The sequence below is a fragment of the Camellia sinensis genome, chromosome 7 (genome assembly GCF_055761805.1).
Source record: "Camellia sinensis isolate YWXY chromosome 7, ASM5576180v1, whole genome shotgun sequence".
In the NCBI taxonomy this organism is placed as follows: Eukaryota; Viridiplantae; Streptophyta; class Magnoliopsida; order Ericales; family Theaceae; genus Camellia; species Camellia sinensis.
Genome location: NC_138967.1, coordinates 124,789,103 through 124,797,632, shown reverse-complemented (window position 1 = coordinate 124,797,632; position 8,530 = coordinate 124,789,103). Strand labels below are relative to the sequence as shown.

General features: G+C 33.7%; 1 pseudogene; it reads left to right on the top strand.

The window, feature by feature from the left end:
- The first annotated feature begins 1,659 nt into the window (after positions 1–1,659).
- Positions 1,660–7,447, top strand: LOC114286526 (septum-promoting GTP-binding protein 1-like; annotated as a pseudogene).
- Positions 7,448–8,530: the final 1,083 nt, after the last annotated feature.

Below are 8,530 nucleotides of genomic sequence, written 5' to 3'. Positions count from 1 at the left end.
CCTTATTAACAATTTTATAATTGGTGACAAATTTTTTTCTCACCAAAAGTCTCAAAATTTTGGCGCCACTCAAAAAAATTAGCGGAAAAATCTTCAGTGACGAAACTAAATTTTTCCTCACCTAAAAAGAAGTGTTTATTGATGAAAATAAATTTTGTCACCCATTATTTTTATTTTTTTATTATATGTGACAAAATTTTATAATTCCTCACCGATTATCCTTATTTAGTGACAAAATTTATTTTCTTCACTAGTTTTCGTCACCATAGGTTACTTTTGTTGTAGTGAATTATATTCCAGCGACTTGGGCTTTGACAAGTCAGTTAAGACTAGAGATTAGTTTGGATCAAATTTAGACAAATCTCTGCATGCTTCAGAGTGAAATTGAGTAACCAGACTTCAACCGAATCGAATTTATCCGAGTTTCAGCCTAAAAAACTGTTTGTCACATCATTAGATAAGTCGTTAGAGCAATAGTAGCCAGAGAAGAAAGCATTTTATGTAATGGATATATTATGTAAATAAGATAAAGTAGCGGATTCTTTCATTTATTAATTAACATGTGATAAAAATAAAACTCAATAAGTCACTTTGTACTTGGCCCAAAATATTGAGTGTTTAGCCATATCAAATTTTGACCTCACTTTTTATCACATGTTAATTAATAAGTGGATTTGAAAAGTTGACAATGTTGAATTTGTTTTAAATTTAGTCTACCCAAAAAAACAAGTCAACTGTCCACATAAATCGGCCACCGTCTTAGCCAAATAGTGGTTAAAAATATAAAAACAGTGAGTTCCAAAAATGTAATGCCCCCAAAGTGCGTATAGAAAGTTATCCTTATTTAATTAGGGGTTAATGTGCTTGCCATTGGAATTGAAGAATTATTCGTTGGATTATGCCTTTGAAACTAGATTGGTGACCTTTACCAAGCAACCTGAAAATTTTCCCTCCGCTCGAGTAGAATAGTTGGCGCTCGAGCGTAATTTTGGGGTTCCCAGCAAATTTTGCAGGCGGCTTGAGATTCTGTGAGTTGTGATTTCCCGCTCGAGCGGGGGATTAGACGCTCGAGCGGACTACCTTGTTGGTCTGCGCGCTCGAGCGCAAGGTTGGGCGCTCGAGCGGGTCTCCTGGTTAAGTTTAAATTTCTGAGGCACGTAGGTTCGTTTTTGGACATTTTTATTAGTGTATTTATAACCTCCTTATCTTATTTTGGAGTATTGATTGAGATGATAATATGATGGTAAGTAAGATTGGATCAAAAACTTTAATTTGAATAATTCGTTTACGACCAATCGTTACTCTTTTACCCTTTTCTTGTTCCACAATTGGAATTTGGATGTGAGGTTAGAATCATTGGAAAGCTTATTTCTGGGGCTTCAATTTGGACACAAGAACGACCTAAAACGGAGTTCGGATGGGAGAGTTACATCTGTTTGAAGTTTTAGAATCTGTGCTAAGAGCAGGTCCGCTCGAGCGGGAATAGGAACGCTCGAGCGGGATTTTCGGGACAGCAGCTTTAAAATCGAGATTTCTAGATCATTCTTGATATTTTCTTTTCCCCCCTTCTTTCCTCTCATTCTAGGTCCGAAACCCTAGCCCCAAAACCTTGATTTCCTTTACTTTGATCAACAATCCACCATGATTCTTGCATCAAGGATGGAGAACAAGAGAGGATCAACACTTTTAACCGATTGGAATTCGGGATTGCGAAGGATTCTTCTCAAAGCTTACTTTTCTTGCTTGGTTCTTGAGGTAGGGGTTCTAATCCACTTCAATACTTATATTGATAGATAGATTTATGGTATTTTCATTATATAAATGTACAAATTTCCATTTTGAGCATGTAGTGTATGGTATGAGAATTGGGGGTTTTAGGGTTTGTGATGTTGGGAGTTAAATTGGTGAGTTTAAATGATGGATTGGGAATCCTAGATGTAGAATCATTGGGAAAATTGGAATTAAAAGTGATGATTTAAGAAGTTTGATTTTTTGTTAAAAATCCTCATTTCCTTAAAACCCTAGGTTGACTAATGATGATAACCAATGAATTGGCCCAAATTGAAAGTAAGGTAATGAAATTGAGGTATTGAATCATGTATATGCAAATTTAATTGGAATTTGGTGATACTTGGAAATCATGTTTAAAATTGCGAATCAACTTTGTTATGAGCACGGTGAATCATGTCTTAATGAGAAAGGAGATTGGGGGGGGAAGGGTTTGTTGATGATGTGGATGATGTAAACTTGGCTACGGAATATTGAATTGAGTCTTAGCAATTTAATTTGAATTATGTGGAATTATATTTGGTAGTATTGAGTTGAATAATGTTAAATAGTGTGGATTATCTTGGATAGTGATAATTATGTGGGGTTATGTCGATTATGTCGAATTGTGTTAAATGTTGTTGAATTGAATTGTGTAGGGTTATTTGCAAGTACGGACCTAGCATCTAAACACTGTGAGTAGTAGTACGCTTTACCACCGCTAATGCTTGTCATTAGTATTCTGTTAATTTCGTTACTTATGTATGTAAATGATTCAAAGAAGATAAATGTTATATGTATGTAAAGGATTCAAGGAAGATAAATGTCATATGTATGTAAATGATTCAAGGAAAATAAATGTCATATGTATATAAATGGTTCAAGGAAGATAAATGTTATATGTTTATGTAAATGATTCAAGGAAGGTACATAAGTAAGAGAAAGAATGAAACAACCCTTCTATGATTCTGGAATTTTGTAAGACTTTGAAATAAGTTTGCTATGATAATGTTTGGGCTAAATGCCAATAAGTTTAATGCCAATACATGTAAGAGCTAAAGGCCAACAGCTCTAAATAATCAAGAAATGCTCTAGTTATGATACGTTACGTTATGACTTAATGAATGTTCACAAGTTTACGTATGTTCTAAGCTCAAGTCTGTTACAAGATTACGTATGTTATAAGTCAAGAATGTTACAAGTTAATATATGTGACAAGTTCAAGTATGCACAAGTTTAAGTAAGTTTATAAGTTCAAGTATATACAAGTTTAATATGTTATAAGTTCAAGTATGTTATAAGTTCATGTATGCTACGAGTCCAAGTATGCTATAAGTCTATGTATGTTACAAGTCCAAATATGTTACAAGTATACGCCTGTTACAAGTTCACGCATGTTGTAAATTCAAGTATATTTCAAGTATGGTCTAAGTATGATTTCAGGTAAATTACAAGTTCAAGTATGGTTCAAGTATGGTTTCAAGTATATTACAAGTTCAAGGATGTTTCAGGTATGTTTCATGTATATGTTACAAGTTTAAGTATGCTTCATGCCATTTTCAAGGGCTTTAATGCCAACATGTTTACAAGGGCTTTATGCCATTACAAGTTACAAGGGCTTTATGCCATTACAAGTTACAAGGGCTTTATGCCATTACAAGTTATGAGGCTTTATGCCATTACAAGTTACAAGGGCTTTATGCCATTACAAGTTATGAGGCTTTTATGCCATTACAAGTTACAAGGGCTTTATGCCATTACAAGTTATGAGGCTTTTATGCCATTACAAGTTACAAGGGCCTCGTGCCACACGTTTCAAGGGCCTCGTGCCACCATGTTTCAAAGGCTTTATAGCCATTATGTTTATGTTGCAGGATTGGGCCTAAGGCCATATGAAATGAGAACAGGAACAGATTAACTACATGATCTTCGCATTTACTTATGCATTGTTATGTACTATGTTTAAATTGTGCATTTATGTATCATACTATTCACTGAGCCCGGCTCACCCTCTGTTATGTTTGTTTCTGTAGGTCACCAAACAGGCGGTCAGTCCTAGCCAAGACGTTGCTTTCTTTTTGTCAACCTCCATATGTCCAGGCACTGTTTAAGTCATTTAATTTCTTAAGTTGTCAAGATGTTGGTTTGCTTATGAGTGTCCATCTAAAGTGGTTGTATATACCTTTCATGTTTGTTTTTGTATATGCCCAACTTTAGGGCTGGAACTATAAATGTGTATGAACATACTCTGGGATATAGTTGAGACTTTATTTATCCGGTATAATGCATGTGATGAATGAGATCCTGGCATGTAGGGGTAGCTCAATGGAGTTTAATTGTTCTTTATTATTTATCTATTTATTTATTTTTTGTGCTTCCGATAAGGCCCCGTATGTTAAATTACCAGGTTACATGTCCGTCTCTAAAGAGGTCATGCCCAAACTTTTAGGGGCGGGTTTGGGGCGTGACAAAAAATACCCCCAAACACACGCACAAAAATATGATACCACAAAGAACCCAGCTTTCCCTTTCCATGACCGCATTGCGCCTGCTGTTTTGAGGCCATCCCACATGACCCTTTTTTTTCACTACTTAAGCTTCGCCCAAAAAAAAAAAACAAAAAAAAATCAAAAATTAAAAAAAAACATGTTACGTGTCACCGTTCATCGACAATCCTCTGTCGGGCCTCGAGCCTCCAGCGCTGCTTTCACTTTCACTGGAACCAAATCCTAGCTTGCACGCTACGAAAGTCATGTACTTATAGGCAGCTACCACACATCGCCACCATGTCGTCTCCATCTCTGGTGGCTTCAGAGAGAGGGTTTGAGACCCCCGACATGCCTTGTGGGTGCTGTGAACACAGTAGGGACTCTTCGGACTTGGTTGCGTTGAAGATCAGTCTCTTGGGTGATTCCCAAATTGGGAAAACTAGTTTTCTGGCAAGAGCTTCTTTTTTTTTTCTTGGAAATGTTGTTTTATGCTTTCCTGGCAACCAAACATAGCATATTAAAATGTTGTTCTTGCTCTAATTTTTTTTTTTTTTTTTTGTTAATTATTTTTAGACAACGTATGTTGGGGGAGAGAGGCAAGAAGAAGGATTTAAGATATCAAATTCAGGACTAAATCAGATGGATAAAACACTTTGTGTTGGAGGGGCACATATTGCTTATAGAATCTGGGAGGTTGTAGGTATGCATGGTTCCTTCTTTTCATAATAATTTACTAAATAATAAGTCTACAAGTATAGAACTAATCGTAAAATATACAAATGGAACAATCTGAATAAAATTGTTTCTCTAATGACAAGCCTTGCCATCTGATATTTATTGATTGAAATGGAAATATATGCATATATATCTACTGATCAATTATAATTTTGAATGGTGTACAAGGAGATGAAACATCCCAGAATCAGATTCCTAGTGCTTGTAAAGACTCGATAGCAATGTTATTCATGTTTGATCTAACAAGTCGATGTACTTTAAACAGGTAATTTTTCAAAATGCCCAAGGTTTTCACAAATTATGATTATAAAATTGTAATTATTATTTAGGTATGAATAATAAAGTAAACTCATGAGATTACTACTTAACTCTCTCTGTGTTTGTAGTGTTAAATGATATCAAAAATCAAGGATATGGAATCAGGTACCCATGCTCTGCTTCACCACCTCATGTGATCTTTTTAGGGAAAATTTCAATTTAGTGTAAATTATAAAAAAATAATAATAATAATTACAGATAAGCGATAAGTTTTACAAATATTAATAATTATAATTATAATTTTTTTTTACAAATCTATAATAACTTTCTAAAAGTACCACTGAGTGGTAATTTCCCCCATCTTTTTACCCAAATCTCTTTGTTTTTAAATATTAATATACTCCCAAAAAGTAATAATCTACAAACTCACGTCCATAAAAGAAAAATGATGTGACTTCTTATGATTTTTTAGTTTCTAATCAAAACATTCATTATTGCCCTCATATTTTAAAATGTCATTGACAATCATTTTAGATATGTTTTCTGTATAAACTTTCTGTTCGAAAATCATTTTTCATTCATAACCTCTCTGTCTTTTGTCTCATTATATTCCTTAATAGATAATCTAGTGGGAATTTTGAGACAATCGTTGGGTTGGGTTGAACTGAATGTGCATTAGTATTACATGATGTAGTAAGAATTTGAAGATATATAAATTTATGAGACATAATTGTATAATTAAAAATGCATCAGATTGGAAAGATATAGAAATTTAAATATAGAGGACCCTTGACCTTGTTTCTAATTTGTATTAACTAAATTTTTTGTAATTGTTGTAGACGGCAATTCCAATACTCATGGGTCATGTTTGATTCACAAGACTAATAGTGAAGATATTAATAATTCCATCAAATTATTGTGGTATTCACTATCCCATTGGATTAGTAAGATAAATTATCCCATTGTCCATTGTTTGATTTGCATTGGATAAGAAAACATATGAAGGTAAAAGAGTCTTTTTATTTTATTTCCCAACTCAAGATATATAATCTCACCCCTACCACATTACTAATAATCCTACAAATTTTGTTAGATTAATTATCCATTAGATTAATAATCCTGAAACAAAATTTCAAAACAAACACAGGATTATTGAGCCCACGGATTAATAATCCCAATCTCATGCTCTAAATTCGACGATTTTGTACAATTACCGATAGATGTTTAGTGGACAATTGCAAGTCAGGTAATATATTTGATCTCTTCTGATCATGAAACAATATGCATATAACTGATTCAGATACAGAATATATATGACTAAATTAACTATCACTAAAATCTTATCCATTTACTATTATCATGTCTCAAAATGTGGACCAAGCTGGCGAGACTCATGGATCAATTAACTGAGAAATTTGCTGTAATTAATTTTCACATGATAGAAGAAAAAATAGAATTAAAAGCAGAATGATTGAAGAAAAAAAAAGGGAGAGAAAACAGGTACATTAGGGCATGCATGATTTACTGGGTCATATCCATTTAATGATTTCTAGCTGGAAAAAATACAAATCAAATTTGATTATTCTTTTTTTGAGTATATTCATAGAAAGGGATTGAAGGGACATAGACATCATAGTCAATTCTTCAGTAAGAAACATATTTTTGACTCTTGGAACACACTGATTAAGTCGCTAACATGGCCTGTTCGGTATTGTTTTCAAAAAGATTTAATTTCGTGTTTTTAGAAACAAAAATAATGAAAAGTTTCAAAAACAATTTTCATTTTCAATTTTGTGTAGAAACAATTTTCAAAAATTCATGAAACAGTTTATAAGTGTTTCCTGAAACTGATATGTTTCCAAAAAATAATTTTCCAAAGAAAACACAAGATTTCAATATCAATTCCCAAAAAAACAAGTGATACCAAACCTTTCTAATAATATATTTTGAGAAGAACAGCGGTTCGTTGTTCCCACCTAAACCCTAAATCCAATATCAAAAACTATTTGTCATGTGTGCATTGTTGTTAATAGGCAAGAGCATATGCAAGGGCCCTGAATGCAACACTTTTCTTTCCAAGTGCAACCTACAACATAAATGTGAACAAGATCTTCAAGTTCATCACGGCAAAGTTGTTCAACCTACCATGGGCTCCTGAGCGAAACCTCACAATCAGAGAACCCATCATCGATTTCTAGTTGTTGCTTGGGATTAAACATATTTGGTTTGTAAGTAGAGTAGGAAATTTCTGGATCCTACGTAAGAAGATTGAAATCAACCGGTTCACTGGGTTTGTATTAATTGTCTATTCCCAGTTAATATTCAGAGCTGTTTCAATTGAATATGTTGAAGAGGATGATACAGGCTCAGGAGCCCACATCTCCATGTAAGAATAACTCTGTTTCATTCAACCTATTACTGAGCTCAATAAGCTTATATATATTATGAAAATAAAGCTACTTGAGTTCTAGTTATCCGCTCAATCGAAACTCGTTTGAGATCGACTTGAAAGGTAAACAAGCCATGCTTGAACATATTTTGGAAGCTTGTTAAGTTTTTAAATCAAGTTTGAATAACCTACTACTTAGCTCGACTCAACTCATTTACAACCCTATATGTGTTTCAGTTGAGGACATGATGCATCTTCTGAAAATAAGTGGGCCTGTAAAAGACACACCGACTTGTTGGGGAAGAAAATGTAAGTAAACTAGAGGGAATTTGAATGGTCACAAGTGCTACGTATCAAAGGAATAATTAAAAGTGTCATCAATTGGCTAGTTTATTCAAAACAAACTTTTCCACCACAATGTGAAAAATCATATTATTTTGAACTTGAAAGCCAAAATATATGCCATATTAGCATATCAGGCAATGATTGCAAAACTTGAAATTCAGAGGACATAAGGGTCCAATCTAAAAGCAGATATATGGCATTTGGAGACGAGCATCACTCAAGCTTCACTTCTCTTGTTGGTGGGTCCAATTGCAAATAGTAGAATGGTTCCGTTGGTTCTTCACTATACACCAAACAGTCAATCAATTGATCAGCGACAACAATTACTTCAGAATGTAATGGAACAATTGAAATTAGAATTAAGCAATTAGTTATCTCAAAAGGTAGAAAAAGACTTCAGATTATTGTGGGATGGAAATTTTGGACAATGAAGCAACTTCTAACAAATTATAATCTACATATCTGGTATTCTATGTGATTAACTGCCAACGAAAGGCTTTCAGTGACCAATTAGAAAATTCTGAAGATTTAAAGAAGACATAATCTT